Source organism: Arvicanthis niloticus, chromosome 14 (genome assembly GCF_011762505.2).
Source record: "Arvicanthis niloticus isolate mArvNil1 chromosome 14, mArvNil1.pat.X, whole genome shotgun sequence".
NCBI lineage: Eukaryota > Metazoa > Chordata > Mammalia > Rodentia > Muridae > Arvicanthis > Arvicanthis niloticus.
In genome coordinates, this window is record NC_047671.1 from 31,256,070 (window position 1) to 31,271,045 (window position 14,976).

Sequence of the window (14,976 nt, forward strand, 5' to 3'; positions counted from 1 at the left end):
TATACAGTTATTAGTGGTATAATATATTATAATCCATATTAACTATTTATATACTATATTCACCAAAGAGAAAAATTAGTTTATTAACAGCACATTGGGTATACTCAAGAGGAGAGTGGAAAACGCAATTGCTTCATGTACCTGTCACCCAGCTTTAATGCTGTTGTCAGTACTGACATAACAACTTGTGGTCAGTGACTTTTCATCTCTACCTCTTTCTACCCTTCCCAAAGTGTGTGTGTGTGTGTGTGTGTGTGTGTGTGTGTGTGTGTGTGTTGCTCTCCACCGGTGCATTAACACCATCAAGTAACCTTGAAGAACAAGCTGTCCAACAGTGAAGGTTAGATGACATCAAATGTGCTATGTATTTTATGTAACTCTCCTTCAGGTCCCCAAGTCCTTCAGAAAACTCTGATAGGGAGGAAAGAGTTTGGACAGCATAAAACACAGTGAAATAGTGCAGAAAAATGCCCTGACGGATAGGAAGTGAAAGCTGAGAAGAACTTGAGAATTCAATAGAGCAAGAATGAGAAGCCAGAGTTCATCAAAATGGAAGTGACATCCTCTCCCACCAACAGCCAGCAGGAATCAATGCAGCCATTGGTAAAGGCTCCAGGCTTCCAACGACATGTGAGAAGCAAGGCCAGAAAAGTTGGGTTTTGTTGTTGTTGTTGGCTTGTTTTTGTTTTGTTTTTTGCTTAAAGTAATGCAAGGAAAGGTAATTCTAGAAATAAAGAGTACATATAATTATATTTGTAAAGGGAAGAGCCTCCAAGAGGCTGTTTGTTTATACACCCAGATGCAGACTCATTTAAGACACAGTTATTATGATTTGAGTATGGTCTATGGGTGACTTCCTTCTATAAAGTTTCTGTGTCATATTCTAGGTCCAAATGAGGCTATGTGAAGAAGTGATGGAACCTTCAAGACATATAGAGCCTAGTGAGGACTCTTCAGGTAACTAGGGATGTGCTCTCAAACAGGACTGACAGAGTAGTCTTGTGATTTCACCTTTCCACATACTTTTACCACTGCATGTCATCCACTTTGGCCCTCGCCAGAGCAGAGTCAGTGCCAGTACCATGCTACAGAACTGTGAGATTTTATTTATGCAACATGTAGACACAGGTATTTCATTACAGTATCAGAAAACATTAACACACACTTCCTGTGCTAGAGTCAAGAACAATACAACTGCTAATGCTTGGTACATTTGTGATGAGATTTGTAAAGGAAGGGAGGGGATAATAAATTTTTAGATCTGGTTTTACTGTATCAGAGAATATGATTAAGAATCCATCATGTGGCTGGAGAGATGACTCAGCAGTTAAGAGCACTGGCTGTTCTTCCAGAGGTCCTGAGTTCAATTCCCAGCAACAACATGGTGGCTCACAACCATTTGCAATAGGGTCTGATGTCCTCTTCTGGCATTTGTCAGTGACAGCATACTCATATATATATAATAAACAAATATTTAAAACATGAGTCTATCATGGTGAGACAGCTTGAAAGCAAGCAGTAGGCATTCTGGCTAGAGCAGCTGAGAGCTCCTGGCTTGGTACAATACTAGCTGGGAATGTTGCATGAGTTTTTTGAAACCTCATACCCCACCTCCAGTGACAGACTTCCTTCAACAGGGGCACATTTTCTAATGGTCCTTCCAAATAGTTCCAACCACTGGGACCAAGTCTTCAAATATATTAACCTTTGGGGATCATTCTAATTCAGACCACCATGGTGTTATTTCAGTTCCCCATTGCCCTTAAATTTAGCATCCATGAGAGAAATCGATAGTACATCAGATATGATGGCGCCTATTATATATGCAGAATATATATGTGACTATTTAGCCACAAATTTCTCATGGAGGACTATAAACAATACAATAATGAACCAAGAGTGTTGTATTCGACTGACATTATAGAAAGAGTGTTGATCTCAGCTTGTGAGCTGGTCCAGCTAAGTGAGGTTGAAATGAATTAATACAACATCTAAAAGTTACAAAACCCCACAATAAATTAATCTGACTCACAATGACTCTAATTATTGTTAAACCCAGGAACTGCACACACAAACACACACACACACACACACACACACACACACACCTGAAACTGCAGAGAACAATGCTGTTTTATGTATGAGCTCTGTATCATGGCTTAAGAAACCTGGCTTTGCCCATAACAGCACTCATGAATCATGACTACACCTCCAACCAGAGAGTTTTGTTTCAATCACTAACTCACTACACTGAAGGAATACTTTATTTTTTCTTAGCTTTTATTGCCAAATACAGAGGGACAATATTACAGAGCAATTTCTTCTCTGCTTCCCTCAGCAATGATAAACCAAAAGTATGGACAAGCAAGGGGAAGGTAGCTATGGTCAAAAGACAACCGACTTTACAGTGTAGAATTCCTTTTTTAAATAAAAGAAGTATGCTTCTCTGGAATCAGTGTTAACTTATTCTTGATTTCCAGATTCATGATAGTTCAGTGGACATTGTCCTATGACAGCCAATACCTTACATCTTGTTGCTCCCTCATGGATTAGTAACTGTAGATTTAAAAGTTATAAATCATCCACTCCCAGCAGCCAATCAGTTTTGAGCCTAACAAAACAAGAACTAAACAACTTAATATTGGTGTAAGATAAACACTATATGGAAGTACATCTGTGACTATATATCTATATCATATAGTTACAAACTATATGCATGTGTATGTGTAGGATATAGATAAATGTAGGACCTAGAAGTGGGTGTGTATGAGTGTGTGAATATGTGTGAATCTCTCTCTCTCTCTCTCTCTCTCTCTCTCTCTCTCTCTCTCTCTGTGTGTGTGTGTGTGTATACTGGAAGGAGGACAGAACAAGAGAGAAGAAAGAGGCAGTGTGAGGGGGGATTGAGGTACACAATGCTCACACAGTAGGTGTTTACCTTCTCTATCAGCTTTGTGCCATCTTCATCTTGGCTATATGAACTATAAAATCTTCATTTCCCCACTTCTTATCTATTTTCTTTCTAACATTTAAGAGCCTTTCTGACTCTTCCTGACTCTACTGGCCCTCAGCATTCTCCTTGTACTCTGTGTCCTTCTGGCGTGCCGCTTAACGCACCACATGACTTAGCATTTAACAACACATTTTAGTTGCTCTCTGGAGGTTTCACCTGTCAGTTTTGTCTACACGGGCAGGGACTCTCAAGTATCTTTATGCATTACATATCTTCCTTTACTGTCTCTCTCATGGATGCTAAACTAAAGGACAATGGAAACGGAAATAACACTGTGGTGGTTGGCTTGGGATTGACCCCTGGGGCTAATAATATATTTGAAGATTTGGTTCCCAGTTGCTGAAATTGGAAAGGAAGAATTAGTAGATGTGGCCCTGTTGGAGGAGGTCTGTCACTGAGAGTGGGCTATGAGAGTTCAAAAAACCCATGCAACAATCCCCTCAAAGGTTGGACCAAAATAGAAGCTCTCAACCACTTCAGCCAGCATGCCTGCTGCCTGCTTCCATGTTGCCCCGCCATGACAGACTCTTAACTCTCTGAAACTGTAAGCCCAACTGAACACTTTCTTTTCTAAGTTGCCTTGCTTCTTGGTGTTTTATCACAACAGTAGATGAATAACTAAGACACGGTCCTAAAATTGTAACCTAAGACCCTTAGACTGTTTCTGTGCTACTCAGAGGCCCATGCTATTTACACGAGACACACCACAGCTTAGGAGTTGGTGCCACACTCTGAATTCCAGCTCTCCAGTCCTCCAGTCATGTGATCTTGAGCGGATCTCCTCTGCCCAGGTTTATTATCTACAACACAAGGATAATTGTGGCATCTCCCTCAGATTGCTGTGAGAACTAAGTAGATCAAATTAGGGAGCATTGTATCCAGTATCTGGTATACGGAAATCAGATTAAAGATGATGACTATTTTTCTTTGGATAAAAATCATAGCATAGATGCCCAAGTTGGCATCTCACACAGAGAGTTGGCTCACATTGATTTAAAAAGGCCAAAGTCGTTTTAAGATCAGCCTCTGGAATACATGTGATCTGTTTGAGCTAACTGGAAAGAGAGGTCCTCATTTAAAAGAACAAGGTTTATTGTGAGCACAGAGCAAAGGTGATTAAGGTTAGTCTATGCCCAAATCCTCAAGTAATATCCTTCCCAAATCCTAGACTTTTTTTTTTTTTAGATCCCGACTGAAAAAAAAAAACTTTAGATGATGTTCCCATGGTCAAATTGGTTGTAGGAGCATTCAGCCTAAAATCTTAACCAGTGTTCTATGGTTAGTCTGCCTAACAGTGCAAAACAGTGTGTTGTTAAGTTGGCGGAAATGCAGCTTATACTAAGAAAACATATGTAGTAAGCGTACAAGCATACAATTATATACAGTGTGTGATTTCATATATTAATGTAGCCACAAATTTATTGATCTATGAAGGGTGAAATAACTGCCTATATATTCAAAATTTGGAGTAAAAAAAAAAAACAAAAATAAAACCTATTTATCACAGGCTAAGATGTGAATGTAAGAATAATCTTTCTGAAGAACATGCACCATTACCTTGCAATTGCTCTCCAGGCCTCGGAACCAGGATGACACAACCAAACCAGTTTGCTGTGCTGAAATGAAATGATCCTGAAGAGTGGAGTGTAACCAACACAATATGGAATTTCAGCTCTAAGTGTGTGAGTAGAAATTCCACTTCCTAATAAAACACTTGCAGGAACAAGTTTTTTTGTGAAGAGATGCATTTGTGCGTCTCAGAGGCTTAAGAATCAGACAGGCTTATTTGGAAGTAACTTATGCCACAAACACGATCATAATTTAATGTCCTATGTTAATATAACCCCTAAAGTATATTTTGTAAAGATTATTTAGCATGTATCTGAAATACAAGAACAAACAAGAGGCATGTATGAACTTCACCTGCTTTACGCATATAATTACATTGAAGACTTACAAATAGGAAGCCATTTCTCTGAGCTTATTAAATTATCAGCTAAATGAAACTCAAACTTGAACCTCCTAACCATTCATTTCTAGTTTCCTTATTAATCGAAAAATATAATTAGATTTATTATGGCATTTTATGCACATATATTATATATTTCAAACATGTATCCTCCTCCATCGCCCTCTCTTGACCCCTTTCTTCCTTGTTGAAACTTTTCCTCGAATTGGTTCATCTGTTTTCCTTTTTTCTTTTAAATCTACATTCTTCATATAAGACAAAGCTTACAATACTTGTATTTCTGAGTCTGGTTTATTTTGCTTAGCATGATAATCTCTAGTTCCATACATTGTCCCACAGTCAAGATCATTTCATTGCTCATGGCTGAATAATATTCTACTGAATACATCTATATTCAGTATATATATATATATATATATATATATATATATATATATATATATTCTTTAAATATATATATATATTAAGACTAATAAAAATGCAAAGCAAGATGAAATTTTGTTGGGTGGAAAGTCTTTTTTTTTCCTATTTGTATGTGTGTACATGTACATGAGTGTTTGGGTGTGAGGGAGTAGGGAGTGCACATGGGCTGGTGTGTATGTGGGGTTTGGGGGAAGATGTGTGTGCACGAACACTTAAAGGGTGAACCTCGAAAATTCATTTCCTAGCTAAGTATGTTGGCACACATTATCTATAATCCCAGGACTTGGAAGTCTGAGGCTTCCTCTGGATCAGTACAGATGTTAGCAGCTGGCCTTTAGGTAAAACCGTATATACAGAAAGCATCACTCTTGGCTTCTTTCTCCTTCTAGATGAGTGCACTCTGAACCTGCTCTCCTACAGAGACTTCTCATGGAGAGTAGCTGACTGGTCTAATGCTGAGTTTCCTGGTTTCTGAGGAGTCTCCATCAGAACCTCCACCCACCCAAGTCAAGCTTTTCTGAGGACATGTCTGTTTCTTCACTCCCTGTTGCCCGGGGGGGGGGGGGGAGCAGGTGGCATCAGGAACCTGGACACTGTTATTAAATGTACAGTATGAGAAGGCATTTGCCTGGAAGAACTAGAAAGCACCATCCACAATTTGTCCTGATAGTGGACCAAAAACCTTCGTGGAGACTCCAGGATTAAAAAAACAAAAACAAAAACAAACAAACAAACAAAAACAAACCAACCAACCAACTAATTTCACCACTTTTTCTTAAGGCATTCCTTTAAGAACTTGAACTTGTTTAATCATAGTAGAAACCAATCAACTTGTACTTAAATGATTGAGTATGGGACCCCATGGGTCCCTTTAAAATATGAACACCCTTGCAGTAGAGTTCACAAAGCCACGAAGAGCTAGCAAGCTAAACTGAAAAAGAGCTGGCCAGTCTTTGTTTGTCCGTGTGAATGTTTAAATGTAAAACAATCCCTCCACTCGAATGCTTTTGTTTGGGTTTGCTTTTAAAGTAAATGTTTATTATACTAAATTCCACTTCTAATTGGCAAGGAAGAAAAGAGGAAAGTGTGACTCTTTAAAAAGCAAGAACTTCACGTATCTCTCATTTATGGGATTATGTCAAAGGGAATAAAAAATTTTCCATTTTAAGTATATTTATATATGGGCCAAAGGAGGACTGAAAAGTAAAATTTAGTCTGAAAGAAAGGAAAAATAATCCAAGGAAAATTCCTCTGCGGAGAACCACTAGTAATTTTTAACATGAGAAAGGCTAGTTAAGAAGAAAGGAAAGGACAGATAAAGGGGTCTTCAGAGAGGACTCTGGGCTATGAGTGTCTGCTGACAAAGTATAGGGCCCTGAGCTCCAAGCCTAGCACCAGATAAAACCTGAGCATAAGCAAACAGTACTTGTAACTCTAGCACTCTGGGTGGTAACAGCAGGAGATAGCTGGGGCTTGCCAACTGCCAGCCTAGTCATATGTACAGTAACAGAGCCATCTCAAGGAAGTCTTACAGAGACCTGACAGAGCAGGACCCCCAGTGTCCTCTGTGTTTCACACACATGTATGCACACTTCACACAGACACACACAGACACACACAGACACACACAGACACACACACTCCCACCGTATAACCACACATTCCTCTATCTCCCAATTTTTTTAATTTACAAAAAGATTTTAAAGGGATGGAAATAAGCCTCCCATCTTTTCCCATAAGAGCTCATAGCCTGGGCGTTTACTCTAGCCAGACTTTATGGCCTTAAGGATAAGTAGATATTAAGACATCTAACGAGAGTCAGTTCATTTATGCTGTGCAAAACATAACTATTAAATATTTGACAAGTTCTGCTAGCTTGAAAATAGAAAGGCATGAACGTCGTATCCCCAACATAAGCATGGGTCCAGGCCGTATAGTTTTCCTGTGGCTCTGAATCTCTAAACATCTCAGCCAGGCTCCTGCTCAGGGATGAGGGGTTCTGAGTCACCAGAACAATGTTCCTTTTACTGTGTCCTTTTTAAAATTTCTTTAATTTAATTTCTTAAAATGATGTTTTTTTTTTTTTTAAATTAGGCTTAAATGAATGGATCTTATTTAAATTCATCTTAAAAGCATCCTATGAAATGAAACTTTGGGTAGCTCTAGAAACTGGATTTCTTTCTTAAAATGTTGATACATTTCAATCACATTAATTTGGCATTATACTTAAAATAAAACTAGACCAACAAAAGCTACTGTGTCTAGAGGGGAAATGGAAACCCGAGGCAAACTTGAAAGCATCTGGGGAAGAAAAAGTAATCTAAATGTTCACTTCTTCAAAAGTTATTAGCAGCAAATAGTTGGCATTGGAACCTCTTTTGCCTGCAACTTAAATGCAAACTCCCTGAAAGCAAGGAGTGTGTTTGTCATCTTGGTAATGTTTCCAAGGCTCATCATGGTGTCTGATACTCGTTAGGTGTTTATCCTGCATGCCAATGAATGGCTGAGTGAAGAAGCAAAAGAAAACTAAATAAATGTGTCCTCACCATACGGAAATGTCTGTCTGCTAAGTGGTACAAAAAAAGCAGCCAAATCTAGGAAATGATCAGGTTATATAGACTCCAAGATAACAAGCGTGCATTTGTCAGGGCCAAAGGGGTCAGGCTGCTGGGAAGGTGTCATACTCTGAATCTTAAATGTCCTGTGAAGCTATTGAGAAGAGATGGGGCCTACGTGGAGAAAGTTAGCTAGCAGAGTGCACACTCTGGACTTTTCCTGTCTCTGTCTTTGCTTTCTGGCTACAGGCCTCTTTTGTCATACGTACCCACCTGTCTGTACTGTACTTACATCCCTGGAAGAATATAGTCAAAACACCATTGACTAAAAACCTCCGAATTTATGAACCAAATATATCTTTTTCTTCTTATAAATCTATTATCTCAGGGTTTTTGCTTTTGTTTTTGTTTGTTTGTTTGTTTTGTTTTGTCATAACAACAAAAAGCTAGCACTGAAGACTGGCTGCCCACAAGGCTACTCCATTAAAACTCAAGTGATATCTTACAGGATGTTGCCATTAAAGGCACCTCTCCAGAGATGCTTCTCTCACCGAAACCTTACCACTAAAAGCTGCTGGGCAATAACTTGACACCGTGGAAATCTGTCCAGTGTACCAAGCTGGGCTACCTGATTCCAAAGAGTCAACGAGATTCTCATCGCCAAAGGTTCCTTTCCAAGAGTTAGAGGACATGCCATTCTCATAGCTTGCCCCCGTGGTGAGGGGGTTTAAATAAACACACAGCTCCAGCCCTGGCCTCACTGGCTAGGAATTCTCTGAGACTCCGGTTACAGATCAGTCAGAAGAGCAACTTGACCTCCAGGAAGGCTCAGCCTTGGAACTCTTTGAGGAGGGTAATCTCAAGATGAATGTTTTCCCCATTTAAAACAGATTTTAACTAAAAATAGCAGCAACCGCCCCTACTTATCCCAGAGCTGGAGGCTGTGAAGGGATTATGCTGCTGCTAAGAAACAGTGGCCACATGGCTGGCCGGCAAGGTTGTCGTGGAAGGTGGGGGACCACGGAGTCAGCATCTGCTGCTTGCGCGGTCTGTCTCCTTTTAACAGTAAAAGGTGCAATTAGTTTGACTCTTTGGGAACAACAAACAGAAGTTCAGTACTTTCAACTATTCATATTTTGGCATTTAATACTCTTGAAGGGTTTTAAGCACTTGAAAGGTCATTGATTCATGGGCTGCAAAATTCCCATTTATTGTTAACATTTTTTTTGTGTGGGGGAAATGGAGGGATTTAATTGACATTACCAAGGTCATAAGCAAAAAAGCAGAGAGCCTCGGTGAAGCCTATCTACTTCTAATTGCTTTAAAAGTTGGCTCGTATAAAGAGAAAAGACAGTAGGATGAAAGACGGCTTTGGGGGATGAAAAAGAGAAACCTCGTCTTTCAATGCCTAGAGGTTTGTGTGCACTCCAAAGACGAACATTTTATTTTAGGCATAGAGCTTACAGAATGATCTTCACTGTTTGCTAGTTACCTTCCGAACTTGGAAAACCAGATGGAGTAATCTCGAAAGTGCTATTTTGTAACATTTACCTGCATGAGTCTAATTTGTCAAAGGGAGTTTCGCGATTTGAGAGCATATTTAAATAGCAGTATGGATCTTAAGAGGCACCTTCCCCATCATAGCACTTACTGAGCCAGCATTTACTGAGATCTTGTTAGGGGCTAACTTCATCCCATTTAATCCTTATAAATCACCGGAGGGGGAGGTGCTACTGATATTAGGTTCAGTTTAGTGTGTGTGTGTGTGTGTGTGTGTGTGTGTGTGTGTGGTGTAGGTATGTGATGTACACACACAAGTCTCTGCGCAGTATACATAACGATGTATATATGAAGAGGCCTGAAGAAGATACTGGGTGTTCTGCTGTATAGTCCTTTGTCTTATTCCCTCAAAATAGAGTTTAAGCTGATGCTGGTACTTGCCTGGCAGTCAGCAAGCCCCAGTGATCGTCCTGTCCTGACCCCACAGGCTGAGGTTACCGGTGAATATGAGACCAAGTCTCTGTGTTTTGTTTTGTTTGTTTTGATTTTGCAGAATGTTTTTGTTGTTGTTTTTTTTTTTTTTTACATGAGTGTGGGGATCATAACTCAGGGTCTCCTGTTTGAAGAACAGAGGCTCTTACTCACTGAGACATCTGCATAGTCCCCACTAAGTCCATTTCATGAGGGAAGAAATAAATAGAAATAAAAGCGTTCATTGATTTCCTAAGGTCACAAAAATGGTGAGGGTTAGAAGCTAAATGCAAGCAAGCCGAGCACTTGTGCAAAACAAGAGAGCCAGACCAGCATGCCAATCAACCCCACAGTCCTTGGCGAAGGCTGCTCTCTAGTCCCTAAAAATCTTCTTCTCCTGTACTTTCTAAAGCTCAACAATGATGATAACAGCTTTCACAAAACATTGATTCAATTCTGTGTTAGCTTTTATTTCTTGAGCTTTCCTTATTTCTGTGGTAGTCTTCACTGGCCTGATCTCTGGGGTTGTTCTACAGCTTCATACATATTTGTAGTGACGTGAATTCAAAACCTTACGCTATTTCACATGGGGTTTGTTGAGGGCATATGTGTAATTCTTCCAAGCCTCCTTCACACTGCATTCAGTGAATGGTCCCTAAAGTCCGAGCTAGGAATGCTTTGTTGGAAAGTAAAAGGAATTTGGAAATTAGCCTAAACTTCTCAGTTTACAACTTATGGAAGTGAGCCTGAGAGAAACAATGTTTTTCTTCCTCTGGATTAAGTTCAGGGCCTTGAACATGCTAAGCTTGTGCTTCACCAGTGAGCTTACTACACACTGAGGTCCTTAAGTAAGTTCTGGGAGCCTCCCACTGAGTTCCACATAGAATGATGTATCCAGGTTGCTGCAGTCCCATGCTTGTCCTCAGTCACTGCCTGAGCTATACCTCAAGTTGATGCACATGTGGCTAATATCCTTTTTCCTATGTGTAACCAGAGTCACAGAGTGAGAACCAGGTAGGAGCGAGGCCAAGCTGATGTGGGCAGAAGTCCCTGGTTGCTACCAGTGCTGTCTCCCCACAGTCCAGTTTGAATCCATGATATTTTATCTGCACTCTAAAAGGTACATAAATGTCACTTTGGGTTTCCTTGCCTTCTGGTGCTTGGTGCAAGCTTTAGGTAAGCCTTTGTGCTCCTTGGGGCTCTCTCTTTGAGCATCCATCTTCTTCAAGTTTTCCTCAGAGGCAGTCAATCTCTCTCTCTCTCTCTCTCTCTCTCTCTCTCTCTCTCTCTCTCCTCTCCCTCCCTCTCTCTAAACCACACTATCATTACTTAAGTATTTAATCATTAATGTCAGTAAGTATATATATGGCTTGCTGAGCCAAACTTGGAGAAGATACACAGTTAAGGACACAACTAATAAATATACCAGGGTACATCAGGTTATGAGGAGTTCCGAATGACAGAGCAAGGGGGATATAAATTTTAGAAGAACTTTCATTTCTTGACTGGGATGCAGGAGTCTACACAGGATTGGCATAGAGCTACCGGGTAGGGTCTGCTACAGAATAGGGTGAGGGGGGAGTGCTAAATTTTTACTTCAGGGAGTTAGAAAATGGCTAAGGGTTTATGGGAATCCTAAGGAACTCAGCCAATATGTGACTCCCCAAAGGATCCTTTTATCTTGGTCAATGGTACAAGTGGTTTTCAGAGCAAAAGAATCGAAATGCAGCAATGGGAGGAACACAAGGATGATATTCTATTGGATGGACTATAAGGAATATAAGGTGGATGAGCACACTCTGAGTGTGTTATCGTACTCCTGTGCACGAAACTGTCAAAGATCAAACTAATTTGATAAAAGATTTTCACTTCATTGAGAAACAGACTTAATTCAACTGACCAGTGACAATTACGTAAAGACTTCAAACTCAAAAGATCCAAACAGAACTGAGAGAGGAATGGATGCCAGTTTAATTGCCACTTTTGAATAAATTGTCTTATTCTGTAATATCATGACTGCGTGGAGATTTTTTAGAGGCTTGTTAGATAAATGCCAGATGAAGCATCACTTCTCCAATCAGAAAACAAAATATAAAATAAAGTAAAAACCTGTCAGTTTTGGTTCTACTCATTCTAGTTAATTGTATATGAGCCTTTCTTTTCCTTTCTAAATACTGGTGTCCCCATGAATCTGGTGAGTATAAAAAATTTGGTAAAAAGAAGAGATGGCTTCAAAATATTTGACAATATGAAATGTTATTGGGGAAACTAGATGTGTTTGTTCTGAGAAACAGGAACTCTCAGCAAACACACTCTTCAGTCAGTGTGACCCACTCATGGATGCTGACATGCTGTGACTCCTGGGTCAGACACAAAGGACATGCAATAGCAGGATCTTCCTGTCTCTTGCCATGTTTTCACAGGACAACTCCAGGTTGGTGGGAGCTAAGCATGTACATACAGTGAGTTGCTTGATCGGAGAGGAATCTTAAAGTTGAGAAATACCAGTCTTTTATAATGGGCCGCAAGCAAAGCTGCCAGTCATTTTCCTAGGAGGATCAGATCCCATCTCAACACAGACCTCTTCACAAAGAAAAGCACCCTGCCCTTTGCCGGAAAACACTCAGAAACATGAGAGGCCTGTGGAGAGTGGCTTTCATTAGTAACTCCATCTTCAGAACAGTCACGTGAAAGCATAATAGAAATCGCCATCATTCCAGATGCAAAACAAGACCCAGTGATGAAAAGTGCAGGAAGGGACATACCAGCTGATAAGGATGTACTTTATACAAAACAGAGCAAGAGAGAATGTAATGGGTGCCTTGTGAAGTTAGGTGAGGTCAGGATGAAGCCTGCCTGCCCTTTGTCACTGTTCATTAAGGAAAGCGATGCATGTAACAGAGAAATCAAATAGTTCCACAGGTTTCTTCCTGCACTGGATTTAGCAGAGGGGAGAAGAGAACTAAGTATCGTAGTATCCTCTGTGTTGAAGAAGAATCGACCCCCCCCCCCCGCAACGGAAGTGTAAGATCCCAGATAGTCTTGAATCCCCCATGTATTGAAGTGTTTCCTCTGCTTCCATGCATGTGATAAGACTTCCATTAAAGGCTCATCAACAACAGAATAACTATAACAATGTGTGACTTTAAAAAAAAATGATGTGAATGTTATCTCTCAGTTTATTCCTGGAATTTTCCATTTAATATTTTCAAACCGTAGTTGATATCCAGCCACTCAACGGCTGAAAGCAAACTTCAGCTGAGATGGCAGGGGAGGGAGTGCTGTTGCAAAGAAGAAAGGCAGAACAGAAAAGGATAAATTCTGCTTTCAAATGCCAGCTACTTCTCGGATGGTAAGTCTTCTGAGTCTCTGGGTCCCCAGAGCACACAGGCTTCCCTTTGATGACCCAAGGACAGGGCAGTATCCAGTCTCTGTGAACACTATTGGAGGCTTCCTTGTCTGCCATGCCCCTTCAGCTAAGAAAAACAGCTCAGAAGTCTGGTTCGATTAAAGAAAGCTTGAAGCCTTTTCCTAGATTGATGAGCCTGTATTTCGAGAACAAATCTTTGCTAAAAGATCTCTTGCAATCTAACCGGAAGCAATTCTGACATATAAGCTGAAACTTCAGGATATTTAAAAATAATACATCAGCACAGAGACTTCTGTTTTCCAAAACAAGTGTTTCCGTGCGGCGGAAAGAGACTAAAATTGTAATCTTTGGGTCGGTCAGCAAATAGATATTTAGTGACATGGATTTATTAGCTGGTCCCTTTAGTCTGCTTGCCCTAGATGACACACAGACAAACTGATATGATACAAAGCAGTGAAGGCTGACAGACTCAGATGTGTGAGCAAAAGTGAAGGAAGAGAAACCCGAGATAAGGACACATTTTATATCCTATGCCTACGGTCCTGCCATAGGACCCGTTCCTCTGACTCTTCATGTGTAAAGTGGGACACCCAGCATGGGCAACAACCATCTTTCTTTGTGGTTCTGGAATCTGCCAAGAACTCATGAAAATTTGCTTCCTTGAAAACAGAAATAATCTAGGCATCCTGGGGTTGATGGTAGGGCTTGGGAGAGAAGGGGTGTCTCCCCTGACAATGCTTTAAAGGAGAGTCCTCTTTCTAAGCAGCGTATTTGCTGTACCATCAGTCTGGATACCCTGAAAGCCTGTGGGAGAGAGGATCCTAGAGGACTTTGTGGGCTTTTAGGATGTGGCATGGGCGTCCATTTGAATCAAGAAGCTGGAACACACTCCTTCACTGCAATAAATCCAGCAGAGCACTCTAATACTAAAGTAAACATGCAAACAACAATACAAAGCTCCTTGGAATGAGCCTCAGACTGGTTGGGTCCTGGCTCTTCCAGTCAAAGCCAACTGTAGGAGAGGAAGAACTCCTGTCCACAGAGTGGATGTTTGCCTGGAAATTTCATGTCTCCTTTCTCAGAAACAAGATGTTCAGACGAAGCTTATGGGGTTTCTTTTTTTTTTTCTTTCAGGCAAATAAATCCCTTCAGGCACAGGCCAATTTGACCCTGGATTGTATGTACCCAGTACTTTGAGCACCATTTCTGGGAACCTCATTAGAAATCAATAAATAAGACATCCACCTCAGACTTTACACAGTGCTTTGGGGCTTAAAATTCTTCTCAGAAGTATTCAGGTTTCTATATGTTTTACACGCCGATTCTGAAAATTGACATCTCGAAGCTAACAAGGCTCATGTTTTAATTATTTTGGGTGAATTTTTTTTTTCAGCATAGCAAATGCATCAAGGTACTTGTAGTCTGAAAGCATTTGCATATCACACTGTGCAGTTAGAACAATAAAAGGGAAGCTCGGATAGATTTGGTTTTTTTCTACATATGTAAGTATCTGTAGGACCTAGCTTCTGCCTCCTGAAATTATATATCTTACCTCCACTTTAACCCTCAAAAATAGAATTTCTTGTGCTTATGAATCCAACAAGAGGAGTTGAGTTCATCTCTTCCACACCTCAGGTTAAACATGTTTTGTGCCTGTTTATACTTTAAGAGTTTT

At 40.3% G+C, this 14,976-nt stretch overlaps 1 long non-coding RNA gene across 1 annotated transcript; it reads left to right on the plus strand.

Annotated features, from left to right (window-relative positions):
- Window positions 1-823: 823 nt before the first annotated feature.
- On the plus strand, window positions 824-5,966 carry LOC117719532 (uncharacterized). Its single transcript, XR_004608214.2, has 3 exons — window positions 824-957; window positions 4,589-4,695; window positions 5,795-5,966. It is a non-coding gene; the product is annotated as an uncharacterized LOC117719532 (long non-coding RNA).
- Window positions 5,967-14,976: the final 9,010 nt, after the last annotated feature.